Source organism: Chelonoidis abingdonii, chromosome 1 (genome assembly GCF_003597395.2).
Source record: "Chelonoidis abingdonii isolate Lonesome George chromosome 1, CheloAbing_2.0, whole genome shotgun sequence".
NCBI classification, from domain to species: Eukaryota; Metazoa; Chordata; order Testudines; family Testudinidae; genus Chelonoidis; species Chelonoidis abingdonii.
The window spans coordinates 230286765-230303798 of NC_133769.1; the positions used below are offsets into that span (position 1 = coordinate 230286765).

Here is a 17034-nt window from a genome sequence, read left to right on the forward strand (position 1 = left end):
AGCTCTGCTGCTGCTGAGTAGCAAAGAGTGTATCTAAAGACAGAAGGCTTATGTTTGAGTGTTTCACTGACAGATTTGCCCTTTTAACCCTTGAGCAAGGCGGGGAATAAAAACAGCATTTATACCGTATGTGCATGTGTATACATATATTATACATATCTATGTAGACATACACCCTAATGTGCATTCCCCATTTTACAAACACACAGAGTTCTGCAAAGAACAAATCCCTCTGCAACCCATCCATTCTAATGCACTGTGACAGAAAGTACTGACGAGAACTGCAACATGCTTATCTATTAATGTCTGAAATATTCAATAATGTATGTGCAGCCATGCTATTTCTGTGAGCCTTGTTCTGTTAGAGGCAGAAGCAAATCCATCAGGGCAAGCAGCTTAGTAAGCAAAATGGAAAACTACAGAGGTGCTCCAGCTTTATTCCCAGGGCTGGGGAAGGCATGTGACTAGGCAAAGTTTTCTCAGTGGTGTGTGCATAAAATTAAACATTTCATCCTCTCCTTCTGCGGCTCCCACTGTCCTACAGAAAGGTTATTCTGCCCCAGCTGAGCTTCTTCATGTTTCTAACAGGGGAGGGCTGATTCAACATGCAGCATCAATGCCGGTGGAGGTCTGGAGAGTATGTCATCAGGACGAGGGCAAAAAGGCAAAAAACTGAAGAGCTTCAGCCAGGCAAATTTAAGGCTGCTGTGTGCTCAGTTTCCTTTCATGCTTAGCCACTATTCATTCCAATTTGGTACTATACTCCCAAAAAATAAAGTTACAATATATCTGGGTTTTCCCAGACATTGCCTCTCTTTTGAGCCTCTTTTCTCTGTCCAGGCAGATTTTTCTAACAACAGGAAATGTCGGGGGTTTTGCAGAATAGACAAGCTGCAGCTCAGAAAGAGCCCCAATTGGTCTGCTTCCTGATTGGTCCCTTCCCTGCATCTGATTGGTCCATTCCCCTGCAGCCACAGCTCCCAGATCTCACTCACTCAGGCCCCGGCTCCCATCCCTGGGGAGGGGATACCACAGGGGAGGCACTGACCGATGGCTGTCGCTGCGTCCTGGGCTTGCGCCAACTGCCCTGTCACTGTGACAGAGACTGACACTGCCCCCCACCTCCAGTGAATACCCCTGCCATATGTACCCCCTCTACTACCCCATACTGTACCCTGTTTCAGCTCCCCCTTCCTCCCTCCCGCTCCCCCTCCTCTGGAAGTGTCCTCTTTTTGGGAACTTAAAATACGGTAACCCTACCAAAAAAGAATGCATCTCTGCTTCTGGTATCCTGGAGAGTACATTGTGGCACCACTGGCTGAGTGTGTAACCTCTGTAGCATACTCGGTAAGCACTCTTAAGTCTCCTTGGTACTTCTCTCTTCCCACACTGATACTTCTCTTATATACTGAATCAGTGCATGTCATGGTAGCTGTAGAGTTTGCCTTAGCTTCTTCAACAGGTCACTGTAGTGCTCCTACTTTTATCATGAAGCAGGGTGTGGTTGACTGTGATATTGCTCTCAGAACCCTGATTTTATATGCTATCACCCATGGTCAGGCTTTGCAGAATTCATGTGACTTTTCTGCTTGCCTTGATTAATACTCAGTTTCAGGATCTCATGATAAAACCATCCATATTTCCCACCAGACTATTTTTAGTAAACTATTTTATGCACATTTTTATGATAGGTCTAATGATATTTCTGCAAAAGCTTCAATCACTGCCTCCTGCCAGTTCTCTTACCCAAGGCATTAATCTCTCTTGCATATTTATTTGCCTTCCAAAGGGCACTTTTCAGTAATTCGCTTCTCAGTCTGACCCCAGCACCCACTCTTCAGGAACAAACAAACATTCTGCTCATGCATCAGAGCAGAGTGCATCGACAGCCATACCCATGACACAAGCAGCCTCTCCAAACAGAGATCAGAACTGGGGACCTTCTGAGCCTTGCCAATGCACACTGGGAAGATACCACCTGACAGAACTCTGCTGCCTTGGCACACATGGAGATAAGAACCTGCTGAACGTTCTTTGTATAGCAAATATATTCTCATTCTGTTTGAAGTCTTCACAACTTCCTGATATCACCGTCTAGGAGCAAAGGGATAGCTGAGTCTCCACCTTCATTCAGTCCTGGGCTTCTCTGCTGACATCACCATTGAAAGTGTCTACTTAATACTACTTGTGCTGATTGTACTGTGAGGTGGACATCTGGCCATTAGAAACCAGACTGAGACCACCAACTCATTTCACAACAGGGCAATGGAGAGCCATCAGATGGTCACAGTTTTTGTTCACGACTGATCTGGATTGGATTAAAACTGGTGTCCTAGGAAAGTCCCTATATCCCATTACAAATCTTGTTAGTCAAACAGTCCCCAGATTTGGTTGTTGTGACCATCACAGTCCAGACACCCCAAGGGGAGATCGGTGGGGTTGAACCCAGCGGAATAAGCAGTTGAATCTACTGATTACATACAATATTATTGTGCTATAAAGTACATTGAGTAAGGTCGTTTATGACCACTTGTAATGTTTTGAACTTGATGGTCACCATGAAAGATGTGTGCAGTCTGTGGTTATGAATTTATGCATTTGTGTATATATAAAACTGTGCTCATAATTCATACTGCAACATTCAGCTCCACCTCACAACGGGACAGTGGGCAGCCAGGCAGGGAGGGTCTGCACCTCCCCAGCCAGATGAGTCTAGCTCCAAGCACCTAGCACTGTACAGCCCAGGAAGAGAAAAATAAGAGATAATGGGAAAGCTTTGAGATATCCCAGCTAGAATTTCCTCGCCCTAAATAACCATGAGTCACCATACCAGGAGTGAAGAGAAAAAAGGGGGAGGAAAAAGTCCCTTACAAGAAGGCTTGAAATAGAAGCTTTTTTGCAGAATTTAAGAACAGTCTCAAAGGCAGAGGGGCTGTTTGTAAATGCTGGATCCCTCATATGGCATGGGGGCACTCCAGGAAACTGTTCAAAGGCAGCAGATAACTTGTATTAAAGAAGGGAATTTAGCTAATGTAGAAGTATAAAGCCTGAAGTTGTGTCTTTACGTGTATTTTCTGTGTAACTTGTATGCATTTGCCTTTCCATACTATTCCATCTTTGAATCTGTGATTTTTCTATTAAATCCATTTTTGGTTTACTTTTACCCCCAGCGGGTATCTGCTTGGAGTGGGTGTGCCAAAGTGAACTGATAACTGGTGGCTGTTTTCACATCTTTGGAGGTGACAAAGCAGAGGGGAAAAGTCCGAGTGTCTGGTAGCTAAGAATTTGGGAAGGGCCAATTTGGAGAGACTCTGGACTCGAAGGGCCGTTGCTGTCAACTTACAAGGAATAATTAAGGTGGTGGAAGCTCGGGTGAGACCTTCGTGCTTGTGGGCTAGCTGCTGATGTCAGGGTTCTGAGCCATAGCAGCACGGCATTAAGGCACGCCAAGGTTACAGGACAGGTGGTGACAGAACCCCTTATTAGTTTGGGCAATCCCCAAAGCATCACACTTGCCACGAGTAATGATGTTGCCACAATTCTGGCAAGGAAAGACAGAAAGCAGGAGAAATGTTAAATAAATATGAATAATAAAAATAAAGAACAAAGCATGTAGGCCACACATTTCCATAGCAGAATGCCATGAGGAATGCATCTTTGATAATGTTTTCCCCATCACTATCTTTAATTACTCCTGACATCTCATTTATCATATGTTAGCTCCAGAGAAAGAACATACAGAGAAAAAACATTTGTTGTCTGACCTCAAGGAAAACAAGTGCCCTTAATTTTATGAGAAAGAATCTTCACAATATGGGCAAAACTTCAAGAGCAGCTAGGGACTTGAAAAAAAGAATTTGGACCCTCAGTCCCTGGGCTAGCAGCAACATGAACATTCCCTTTGGGGAAAATGAGAGCTTTGTCTTTCTCTTAAGCAAGGCCCCTCTGATACTGAATACTGGCACTGAGGGGCTCCAAAAGAGGACTTCGTCCAAGCCTCCACAGTCAGAGAGGTTTACTTGGCATGAAACCTGAGGGTAGAGAAAGAGGAGCAAATTTAGGGGAAGGAGGCGGCGGCAGGGGGTGGGGAGAGGGACAGAAAGATTACAGGAATCCCCTCTATAAAAATAAAATTATATAAAACCCACATTCTTTCCTTATTTGGACTAGTGTAACCCCAAATGGCCTTCAATGAGCTTGCATGGATGAGCCAGTAACTAAGGGCAGATACTGGCCTCAAAAAAGAAAACAACAGTGTAACACTTGTACAGGAATGCACTAACATGCCTCTCTTCACTTGCATTAAAGCAGCATTAAGGATGAGAAATCAAGCACACAAAAGTCAGGAAATTCAAAAAAGGAGAGGGGCCAGATTCTGATTCCATTTACACCAGATATTTTCAGAGTTATTCCACTGATTTCAATGGAAAACATGGCCACTCAAATATGCCCAGCAAGTGCCACCCACTTTTAGGACTTACATGACTGCCCACCAGGCCTCATCCCCACTAACTGGTTTCTAACAACACAACTAACCTGCTTTCCTTGCAGATGGATTTTCCACTTGGATCTATTGGTACGTACATGACCCCTGTCACCATAGAATCTGAGCACTTTGCAATCTTTAATGCATACAGATCCTCATAACTGAGGTAAGGCAGTGCTATTAGTTCCCTTTTATAGAGTGGGAACAACAGCACAGAGAGGCTAAAGCCCAGATCCTCAATGGCATTTTAGCTTCCCCACTCTCACTGATTTCAATGAGAGATGGGTGCCTGAACACTGTTGAGTCTCTGGGCCAAATGACTTGCCCAACCTCATATAAGCCTGTGGCAGAGCAGGGGCTTGAACCCAGGTCTCCCATGTAGAACCAAGCAAATAATAGCTTTTTTGATTCGTTGGCAATGCAAAAAAATAAGAAACCCTTTTCTCTCAGATTGAACCCAAAGCTTTTAAAAAACGTTTTGGTGAAGACAAAAATGTTTCATTTAGACATTACCAAAATGTTTTGACTTTTTCAATCTAGTCTAAACTATTCTCACGCGGCATGAATTCATGAATAGTTTCAATACCTTTGAAACTGCATTTTTAGCCTATTTGCCTCCAAATTTTCCTCTCAGCTCTACTCTCTCCCAAATCCTAGACTACAGCCATGACCATTAGACTATCTTTCCCCTCTGCAAATCTGCACTGGTAGAAGCTCATAAGGACCCTGGAGTGAATCAGACACTAGATATGCAGAGTATGCATATGAAAAAAACAAACCCTTAAGTTTTCCCAAGCTGAGGCACTTGGAAAAACAAGGAGCTTAAAAAAAAAAAGTCTTTCTGTAGAACAATGACAACCACCCAGGTGTTAAAAGTAAAAGCAAAAACAAAGCTTCCTATTTTACTCTTTTTTCCCCCCACCTGTCCTTTCAGTGCTCTTGGCTAGCTGCACTGAACTCTGTTTAACTGCTAGTTTAGGTAGATAGCAACATTTTCTTTCAGTTGTATTTAGTAAATATTATGCATATTTTAACTATTCCCAAGCACAGCAAGGGAAGATAAAGTCAATCATCTCTTTTTTCCTTTAAAAACAGTGAGTCAAATTCTCCTTAGTTATCCAGGAGACTCCACTGACTTTAATGGGTTTGCCTGGGTGTAACTGAGAGTAAACTTTGGGTCAGTATGTGCCATCTCTACCATACTTGTTAAACTTCTTCCAGGTAGCAGGCAACGGATACCTTTTAGTGACCCAGCAAAAGAGCTAGAAATGCACTCATTTTGGGCCTCAACGCTCCCTTTTCAGGTGTCCTTTCTGACCCAACAGGTTGCATATTATAAATTATTTGCTTAGATTTTAAGCTCCTTGGTGCAGGGACCATCTTTTTGTTATACATTTGTACAACAACTTTCACAGTGGGGTCCTGGTCCATGATTTAGGCTTCCAGGTGCTACCACAATACAAATAAATAACAACAGTAAATAGGTCCAAATAAAGGTACAGTACCTTGTGATCCTTATTTACCTTTAGGCTATTTCCCCTTTATTATAGCTGAATATAATTTTGGTGCACACTTCATAGGATAGGGTAACAGCCTATCCCAATATTCCTTAAGAGGAGATGACCTTCCCTTTCATAGAAGGTTACCTAGAATATAGTTACAACAGAGCCATTCGGAGGGTAGCGCTTAGCAAGAAGGAATGTAATGCTATGGCCATTTAACTTGTGAGGTTTCACTTGTTGAAACCATATCAAACACTAGGCAGAGGAGTTTAATTCACTGTCCTTATTTTCATAAGTGAAGAGATCTCACCCTGAAAATATTTTTTCCTTTTTATATATTTTCCATATATTTTCTAAAACACATATACATGAAATATATTTAGGGACAGATTCTGGTTGGCCCAGGAAGGTTGTGCAACAGTGGGGAGAGATGGCACCAGAAGCCTTTCCCTCTCTACTATCTGCCCCCTCCCCTGGGCAAGAACCTCCCATACAGTTCTTGTACTTCCAGCACACAAGGACCAAGAGAAGCAGCGTTAGATGCCTCAAAGGCATCAGGATAAAGGCAAGATCATGGCCTGTTCCCCTTCTGCACTTACATGAGCTGTGCTGACATGGGGAGCATGCGTTGCACAACATCAAAAGGCATCACAGATCCCAGTTAGGTATGTGCCCACTCGTCGTACCCAGAACCATTTTGCCAGGGTCACTCTTGACACCTCTGGGATCTATCACTGGTTCAGAGCTTCTCTGTACCCTTGACAGCTTAAAATATGGTCCAGTAAGTCTCAGTAACTGTAGATAGTCCTTTCAGGCATTTTAAATATTAGGACAATTGAAACAGTTGTCTTGATTTTCTATAAAAGGGGCTAAATTGTGGCTGTAAAGTCCCAGCCTACAGGTGGCAGATTTGTGATTGACTGTCATCAAAGGTGCCCTTCTGAGATGGTTCTGATCTGGAACACTGAATGTAACCCCTCCTCCCCAAACAACATTCTAACTATTAGTGAAAATTAATAAAATTAAGCAGCAGGAAAACACACACTGTAAAATACACAGGAAAAGATCTATACGGAGTTAAAAAAAAAAGGATACTCAGGAAAGAAAAAGGAAAGAGAAGAACAAAAACAAAGGAGACACAGTAATTTAAATTACTTAACAGAAAGTATGATTCTAAAATGCTGCCCTTAAATAGAAACCAATGTCTGACTTTTATACTTCAGACAATGCCAAGAGAAATAGTGTACCACAGGAGAATGGTTTCTTGGGTGAACCAGCAGTGTTAGCAGGAAGCATAGAAGACCAATGTCTCTTTGCGTGAAGATACCCTGCCATTAGGTGAAGTGGAATTAGGGTAACTGGATGTCCCAATTTTATAGGGACAGTCCCAATTTTTGGTCTTTTTCTTATATAGGCTCCTATTACTCCCCACCCCATCCCAACTTTTCACATTTGCTGTCTGGTCACCTAAGTGGAATCAAAATGCTTTGAAAATATTGTTTTTGCCAAGTTGTTGCTGACTGTTTGTATTTACTTTTTGCATGTATCTAATAGGAAATAAGCAAATGTACTTGGTTCTCTGCTCTTCTGATGGCTCCAGGCCGTTTCTCTCACTTCTTCCCTGATTTTCCCAGTCTTAGTTTACCACTGAAGTGTTTTTTTTAGACACATGAGCAAGCAAATCAACTGTTCTACTCAACTCTTCCATCCTCTCCCACCAGACCTTCTAAGTGCTACAAAGATCAGTAAATTGGAGTGATCCCTGTCATAAGTCGATAGGTAAGGGTTAATTTTCTTTGCCTGTAAAGGGTGAACAAAGGGAACCAAACACCTGACTAGAGGACCAATCAGAGAACTGGACTTTTTAAAAGTCAGGGGCGGGAATTGTGTATTCTAGGTCTTTTGTTTCTCCCAGCTATGGGGGAAACAACTTTCCTGCTAACTCCTATTTCTTTCTAATTTCTCCTACAAAGTGTAAGTACAAAGGCAACAAGGCAAATAGGCTGTTATATGCTTTGTGTTGTATTTACATGTGTGTTGATGTGCTGGACTGGTTTAATTTGGCTATCTTTTAAATCAGACTGTTTATTCATATTTTCTTATAAGCAAGAGCCTGTATTGATCTCTTAATGCAGTAATATTGTTTTGTATTTTCTTTCTTTTTATATAAAGTTCTTTTTTAAAACCTGGCTGAGGTTTTTGGGGTTTCTCCGGTGAGGCTACAGGAAGGGGGGGTGGAAAATCTCTTTATATTAGCTTTACTAGATTTGAAGGCATCGCCTCAGGGGGAGGGTGATTTCCCTCTTTGTTTTGCCTTCAAGGAGTTAAGTACTGCATCGCCCAGGCTCCCCCAGGGAGGGAAGCGGGGGGAGCAGATAACGAGGAGACAAGGGGGAGGAGCTTGTTTTCCCGTTGAGATAGGGAGACCCAGGGGTTCTGGGTCTTGGGGGTCCCCCAGGGAAAGGTTGGGGTGACTCGGGGTAACTAGGAACCCTAAATAGTCCTAGTTGGTGGCAGCGAGATAACATCCAAGCTGGGTATAAGCTTGGGGGAGATTCACAGTAAACACTCAGATGTTGAACTCTAAGTCCAGATTTGAGACAGACGTTTATTACAATCCCCCTTCCTCATTCTTTCCTTAAGATATTTGCAGCTGACACTTTAAGTGAATGAATTCGCTTTGTTACATGACAGAGCCAAGAACCGCACATAATTCTGTGGAGAGCCTTTGATCTCTCAAAGTATTGAAAGTAACTTATTTCGGGTCCTGCCTTACTAGTGACAACCATGGAGAGATCAAATACAAATGCTGGCATAAACAAGGAACAGGGGAACAAAATAGTCTTTCCTGAACCAGAGGCTGTGAAAGAAACTCAGCAAGGTCATTGCTGTGTGAGAACTCTTTAGCTTTATTGGACTACCAATAGATAATGAGGCAACAGTCTTCACAGAGAACTTTCTATTGTTATTATAGTACAAAGACCATGGCTAAGCAAGGCAGCCTGGAATAGGTGACATCTAACTTGAAAGATGAAGCATGGTCTGTACAAACAAGCTCAGAAATGTCCAAAAAGAAGAAACAAGACCAAGGGCCAAATCTTTGATGTCCTTCCTTAGGCACAGCCCTGATTGACTTCAGTGAAAACTTTGCCTGAGTACAGATGTCAGGTTTGGCTCTAATTTGATCCCTGACACTTTACTGCATTCCCTGCCCTGTCGCTGTTTATTTAAAAGTAGCATTTGGAAAAAAAAAAAGTGCTGTAAGAAGTGTCAGACTGCTCTAGAAACTCAAATCCTTTGTCTGGTGAACAGCTAACACACAGACAACACCCACCAATATGCCTCAACCCCTCTAGGGGTGTGTGACAGTCACTCCATGTCTATTTGATTGCAGCCTGCCAACTCAGGGGGCAACTAGTGTCAACAGATTTTTATAATAAGGACATTGTTAAGACAGAAACTGCTCCTCAAGTAATTTCATACAAACACATCAATTCTCAGGCATCTGCTCAACTATGTAGTGCCAAAACGTGCTAGGAGAGTTACAGAGACTATGAAAATAAGTTCCTACAACAGATCTTAAAATCTGAAAACAATCAGAAGCACAGAAGTTGGACTGCAATCAACAGCAAAGGGGTCAAGAGGATGATGTTTAACACATGCTGTTTTTTCTGTCATTTTTGTTAAATACGTTTTGTACAAGAGGCAGCGTGACTCAGAAGTGGCAGCAGGTCCAGCAAATCGGGCACTGGACTTGGACTCAACAGACGGAGGTTCTATTCCTAGTTCTGCTGCTGACCTGCTCTGTGATTTTGGGCCTATCACGTTGCCTCTTTGTGCTCGTTTCTCCTCTCACCTTTTGTCTCTCTTTTCTATTTAAATCCTAAATTCCCTAGGGCAGAGACAGAGCCTGTCTCTGGCTCTGTTTGTACAGTGCCAGGTGCAATGGGGTTCCCAATTTCAGGGGAGGCGTCTAGGTGCCACTCCAACACAAACAGTAGTAGTTTGGGATTTGATAATATTTTCTATCAGGTCATAGTAAAGTTTGGTTACTCCCAAACTTGACTGGATTTGAAACCATATAGAGAGGTGCTCATATTCCCTGAGCTATCTATGTGAAGGTGGCATTTTCGATATATAGACCCTAGCAGCATAATGAACTAAAGCATCTCTGCCCATTGCAAAAATTGTTTGAAGTCAATGGACTGAATAAATAATGGATAGAGTATCATTTACAAAAGAGATCTGCCATGCTCAATAAACAAAGAAGACAACTTTCAGATGAATTTATTTTCATAAAAAACAAAATACCCTCTCCACAATTAACAGGTGCCAGTGACTAGTGGTCTTCTGTGTAATCAAGTTTTTAGTGCTCAATTTAAACCTCAGCTAATTCTGACTTCTTTGGCTGATAACTTTATCTTCACATACATTTGAAGGAGAAAGCACTGAGTTTTGTGTGGATGGCAGCGTATCTCCTTACACCAGTGGGGATGAGGACATTGTTGGTGGGGATTTGGTTAGATAAAACTAATGCTGAAGTTTTTGTCATCTGCAAATTTAACACATACACTTATTTTATCCAGAAATGAGATTATTTGTGGTGAGGTTTTTTAGGATTACACAGTTGCAGTAACACAGAATAAAATGGATTTTTTGAGAAAATTATTTTAGTGCAGACAGTAACATCACCTGAATCTGAAACTTGGGATTAATTTACCCCTTTGTTCTCCCCATCATCACTCCTCTAATTCTTTTTGTCTTGGAAACATTTCCTTAAGAGAACAGGCACAATTTCTACTGGGGATGAAGGGAAATGTCTTACACATGAGCTACCTTGTCAATAGTGAGCATAAGTCTGCCTTCTCTGTAAACACCTTCATACCCACCTTTGGGATGGAAAAATACTACCAAACGTCAGCCTTCAGGAAAATCTCTCTACTTAGAGATCCCACCAGTAGAACAGAGAGAAACAGTCCTAGAAACTCTCACAGAACAATAGAATAGCTTTCAAGCCTCTTGTCTCTAAGGCCCTGATCCTGCTTCCACTGACTGAAGCTCATGGCACCATTCCCACTATTTCAATTTGGCACAGGATTGGTAGAAATTTCAGCTTTTGCTAAAAATGGGATGACTGAGGGATACTCAAACGTGTGCCTGTGGCTCTCCCTCCGCAGTGCCCGGCTTGCCAGGGGACTCTCAATGAGCAAAGGAACAGTTCATTCCCAGAAACAATGCCTCTAAAAAAAGGTATTTCAAGTAATGATGTCCAAAGCACTGCACAATGTTGACTGAAATGATATCAGCATGACGGCTCCAGGGTAGGAAGCTCAAACAGGAAATCTATTCAGCATATCCACAAGTTACTGAAGTTGGATGTGTGCACAGGACTGAACCTGCTCAACATACACCCCCCCCCGCCCTGCTCCCCCCATTAACTCCTGATGCTGCAGACATTTTGGGGTTCATTTTCTAACTTTACTAATTAGAACCAATTGAAGCTTCTAGACACATGTACATTTTTACACTATACAACAACATCCTAATGATTCCTCCAACCTTTTTAAATAAAATGCATCTCCTCCTTCAACCAAGTTACCCAGTCAGCCCTACTTATCCGGGGAAAGCCTGAGAGTGTATGTCTACAAGGCACTGTAAACCTAGATCTGTGGGATCCGGGCTAATGGACTCAATTTTCCAAGCCTGTGCATGAGTGTCCATATTGCCTTGTAAACCTGGATTTACAGTTGCTGGACCTGAATCTCACAACCATGCTAATGCATCCAAACTGCACTATGCAGACCTTCTGACTCAGGTCTGTGGCTTGACCTGTGTCGGTACTGCAAAATGACAAGGCTTAGACCCAAGTCATATCAGGACTTGGACTCTGACCCACCCTCCTAGCAAGGCCCTAAGACCAAGGTCATGAGTGCTTGCTGATCCAAGTCAGACTGATTTGTGTATGGATGGAAAGGGGGCTTGGCTCAAACCTGAGTCAGAGCCTGGGCTTAGTGTGCAGTGTAGACATACCTAGAGAGGCCTTGAAAATTGCAAGAAAGTAAACAATTCCCTACTGTGTTGGACTAAGAGATTGGTGTCATAGGGAGGGAGCTCCAGAGTTAAAGACCCTTCACTGAGAACACTCCCACTGCCTGCTCCCTCCTACTTAACATGAAGGTATAGGTCCTCTCGCCTAGAACTGCATTATAGGGTACTACTGAAGTATATTGCATTACACCACTTCCACAAATCAAACTGAACTCCTATACAGATTAGGCACACGTTTATGCCACACAGAAAATAGGGGCCCTGATTCTCCATTAGGTCTCAGCTGTGCTCAACATAGTGGATAGCGGCAGCTACAGGGAACCAGTTTTGGGTCCCTGATCCCCAGCCACCCAGCACTGGCAGAAATGGCTCTGCGGGGCAGGTGAGAGACAGGCTCTAAATTCCACTACTGGCATAAGCTCTGCCCTGGCATGCCTCTCCTCCTCCTTATTTTGGGGTTGGATGGACAACTGGCATAGAAAGTGAGTATGCCACCTCTGCCAGCTTTACAGCTCTGGACACAGTCTCACTAGACAGGGGAATTCTCCAGGATCACTCTCTCAGTGTCAGTTTAAGTTCACTCTGTGCTGCATAAGAGCCAAAGTGAACTTGGCAGACTGGAGAATCCAGTCTCGCATTCCTCCCCACTCCCTCCAATTCACATACGTTCTATATTCTCCTGCACTTTCCGTATCTTTGCTCCCTTCAGGTCTGGCACTGCAACACTCTCTCTCTCCTTCCCCAGTTGTTCCTCATACCAATTCATTCTGCCGCCTCCTTCCATTTAAGTTCCGCTCTCTGCTCTCCCATTAAATTCAACATTCACTCTCTGCTTCCCCTCTCCATATGCTATACAAGGCTCCTATATGTTCATCCTCTTACAGTCGCCATTGGATAGACGAACAAGTCGGGCTTTGTCCAATTAGTCCATCTTAGCCCAGCAATGCACATTCCATATCCTTTTTCATGAACTGTCTTATATATCTAAAGAAGGCATTGTTGACACATGTTTAACAAGGACAGGCCACTGCAGAAGGACAATAATATAATAATCAATACATCTTCAACAACAAGAGAACAGATAGCTGGTTTACTAGCTGCAGTGTGACTTCTCATCAGTCACTGGCATATAAGTAGATGGGAGATGAAAGTCTATTCTTCACTATAGAACAGAGTAGAGTCACTTGCTGCTGCTCACTTTTCTTCGTATCAGTCTGGGTCCTGCAAGTGGTGCCTGGCAATTTGTGCTCTCTAACATGGTTAAACCGGAACATCCAATTAAACATAAATCTAACTGTCCATCAGGATCCATTTCTTGGCTATAGCTAATAGTCTATGAGTGTCAATGTCAATGTGTCTAGGTAATGCTGGTTTTGATATAATACTTGATAGACACATATTAAAGGTTAAATGAGAGTTTCATTCTGAGCACTGTACTAGCCATTTTCTTTCCTGAGGTCCTCCATGACAATGGGAAAGGCAGGTATTTCTTGGTAACATAGTGGTCTATGAAAATAGATAAAATATTTACCACTGCATAAAGACAAAGGCCCATCTTTTGTAGGACCAGAATTACAAATTTCCATTCAATGAAATAGAAAATCTTTTCCTGTTCCAAGGTTATAAACTCTTCTGGGCAAGTAACGTGACTCTCTCTGTGTTTATATAGCACCTACCCCAAGTGACCCCCAATTCTGCCTGTGGCCTTTGGGCCATGACGCATAACATAAATGACAACATTTTACTGTGTCTGTTGAGAGTATAACTAACTGAACGGTGTCTGTTCCTAAACTGCGGTTGTCAGAAGATGAACCCTGTAGTCAGACTCTTTCGCTTTCAAACCAAAGTTACTCCTTAGAAAGAGAGGAGATTTTGTCTCTGTGGCTGGAACTAGAACTGATCCGGGATCTAAAAACTTAGTAGGCCAGGCCAATGACTAAACTACATTCTCGTCCTCCAAAGTTTCAGTAGAGAGGCTATCACTTAGCTACACACAGCAGAAATAAATGTGCAAAGAGAACAAAATAATTATTGTGCTCCAGTCTCTATTAATCTGGTTATGTAAACTGAACCGTATTAGATCATATATCAAGGCTACAACACTATTCCATATATCAATGGCTTTTCTTTCTCATTAAACTACCTCTGCCAAAGTTGTTACAAACAACCTGATCCTCCTGTCTCTCCCCGTCATCTCCCAACTTGATTTTCTATGGCAAGTGCTTCAAGCAGCTAGCAGCAAAAATGTTGTGCATTACTGAAGGGAGAAGAACAACTGCTGCCTTTTTGCCACTTCCTTGCTTGGAGAGCTATCCCAGTGCTGACATGATGAGCTGCCTGGAAGCTGGATCTTGCAATCAAACCTATCACGTATCTCCAGATTTATTTTCCTCTTTGCAGAGTTATGATCTGGAGCTTTTTCCAGCTCCCATGCAGAATATTTTGGAAAAAGAACAAAGATCGGAAAGGAATGGGGTAGTTTATATATATACACACCTCAGTGAAAAGCAGTCACTAGATTTAGAAGCTGTAAAGGGGACACAACAGAGCACAAAGAAGAAAAATAAATGAGTCACAAAATTTAATGCAGTCTCGTGGGAAAACAAAAGGCCCAAGCGGTGAACTGCATCACCTACTGGCAGTCCAAAGAACAAAGCTGGAGTGACTTAAAAACAAACACACACATCCATCAGCCATCACATGAGGAAGTAAGTCTGAGTCAACAAAATACCTTTTGTCATTTTGTACTTTCATATCCATTGAATTAATAGAGAAAGAGAGAGCAAGGAGGTGGCATTCACAGGGACTGCTGTCTGTACAAATTACAACACTGTGTTTCAAAGGCATTTTACCATATTTTAGACTGGGTCAACTTGTCTGTCTGCTTATATGGCCCTCTTCACTGTAGCATCTAAACACCTCACAATCAGTAATGAATTTTATCTTCGCAACTCCTCTGTGAGGTAGGGAGGTACTAGTATCCCTATTTTACAGAAGAAGACTTGTTGACTAAGTGACCTGTGAAAGGTAACACTGAAAGCGTGCAGCTGACCCCAGAATTGGACCCACTTCTCCTGAGTCCCAGTCCAGTGCTCTACCCACTAAACCAGGGATTGGCAACCTTTGGCACGCGACTCACCAGGGAAATCTGCTGCGGTTTGTTTACCTGCAGCATCCGCAGGTTTGGCCGATCGTGGCTCCCACTGCCTGCGGTCTGCCGTTCCAGGCCAATGGGGGCTGCGGGAAGCAGCGCGGGCCGAGGGATATGCTGGCCGCTGCTTCCCGCAGCTCCGACTGGCCTGGAACAGCGAACTTCGGCCAGTGGGAGCCACGATTGGCTGAACCTGGAGACGCTGCACATAAACAAACCGTCCCAGCCCACCAGAGGATTTCTCTGATGGGCCGCGTGCCAAAGGTTGCCGCTCCCTGAACTATACCATTCTTCCTACTGCACTGTCTATACTGGCATTTTACAGCGCTGAAACTTGCTGCACTCAGGGGGGATGTTTTTTCATACCCCTGAGTGAGAAAGTTGCAGCACTGTAAAGTGCCAGTGTAGATAAGCCCTAAGAATAAACAAGGACAGAGAGAGAGGCAGAGGCAAAGAGCACGAAAGCCAAACAGGAGTCAGTCAGTACAGTGTGACCCTGGGCAAAGGTAGAGAGAAATTTTGAGTGTGATGTTGGCTAAACAGGGTTGGGGGCTGTAAATCAGGAAACTGTTCCTTTTGGTTTTGGTTCCTCCTGCATTTGGAGAAGGAGGAATTTGTACATTCCCTGTAAATAAACAAGATGGCTGTGACAGGTTGGACCACAGAAACCCCCTTGGGGCTGCCAACTGATGTACTTCTGCCCCTGCTTTCCCTGCCAGCTCAGGACTCCAGCACCCTGTCTTGTTGAGCGAGACATGCCAGTCTGCTCCAACACAGACCCAAGGTCTGAACCACATGCCCCAAAGCTGCAGACTTAACTGAAAGCAACTTGAGAAGTGCTCCTGTCTTTAACACTCAGATGCCCAACTCCCAATGGGGTCCAAACCGCAAAATAAATCTGTTTTACCCTGTATAAAACTCATAAATTGTTCGCCCTCTATAACACTGACAGAGAGGTATGCACAGCTATTTGTGCCCCCCTCCCAGGTTTTAATGCATACTCTGGGATAATTAATAAGTAAAAAGTGATTTTATTAAATGCAGAAAGTGGGATTTAAGTGGTTCCAAGAGTAACAGAAAAAACAAAGTGAATTACCAAGCAAAATAAAATAAAACACGCAAGTCTAAGCCTAGTACAGTAATAAAACTGATTACAGATAAAATCTCACCCTCAGAGACGTTTCAATAAGTTTCTTTCACAGACTGGATGCCTTCCTAGTCTGGACACAATCCTTTCCCCTCATAGAGCCTTTGTTCCAGCTCAGGTGGTAGCTAGGGGATTTCTCATGATAGCCCTCACCTTGCATAATTATAATAGGCCCTCAGAGTTATATTTCAAATTTCACATGCAAGAGTGGTACGTTTATACAAATAGGATGACCACACTCAGTAGATTATAAGCTTTGTAATGATACCTTACAAGAGACCTTTAGCATGAAGCATATTCTAGTTACATTATATTCACATTCATTAGCATACTTTCATAAAATCATATAGAGTGCAATGTCACAATGGCATCAGTAAAAATACCAGATTCAATCAATATCTGCTTCCAACCGGAACAATCCCAGTGCCGCTGAAATTTGACTAGCTGCTTGGGTCAAAAGGGAAACAAAAATCTTTATATCATACTCAAAAATTGTGAAGACAAACTACATTCAAAAGTGTGCTAGTGATTTCGTCACTGCCGGATTTCGAGACCTTAAAGGGCCCTGGTTTTACAGTTTGAGTAGCATACCTGATAAACTCTTGCTCTACAACAGAATAGGGAAGCTAAGAAGCAGTAACGTTAGCTGTTTACCAGTGATCCTGCACTTTAGGAATCTCAACACTGAACAGCAGGATCA

At 42.9% G+C, this 17034-nt stretch overlaps 1 protein-coding gene across 2 annotated transcripts in view; it reads right to left on the reverse strand.

The window, feature by feature from the left end:
• The window catches only part of NHS (NHS actin remodeling regulator), a 376917-nt gene that overhangs the window by 50527 nt on the left and 309356 nt on the right, over positions 1-17034 (reverse strand). The window lies entirely within an intron of this gene.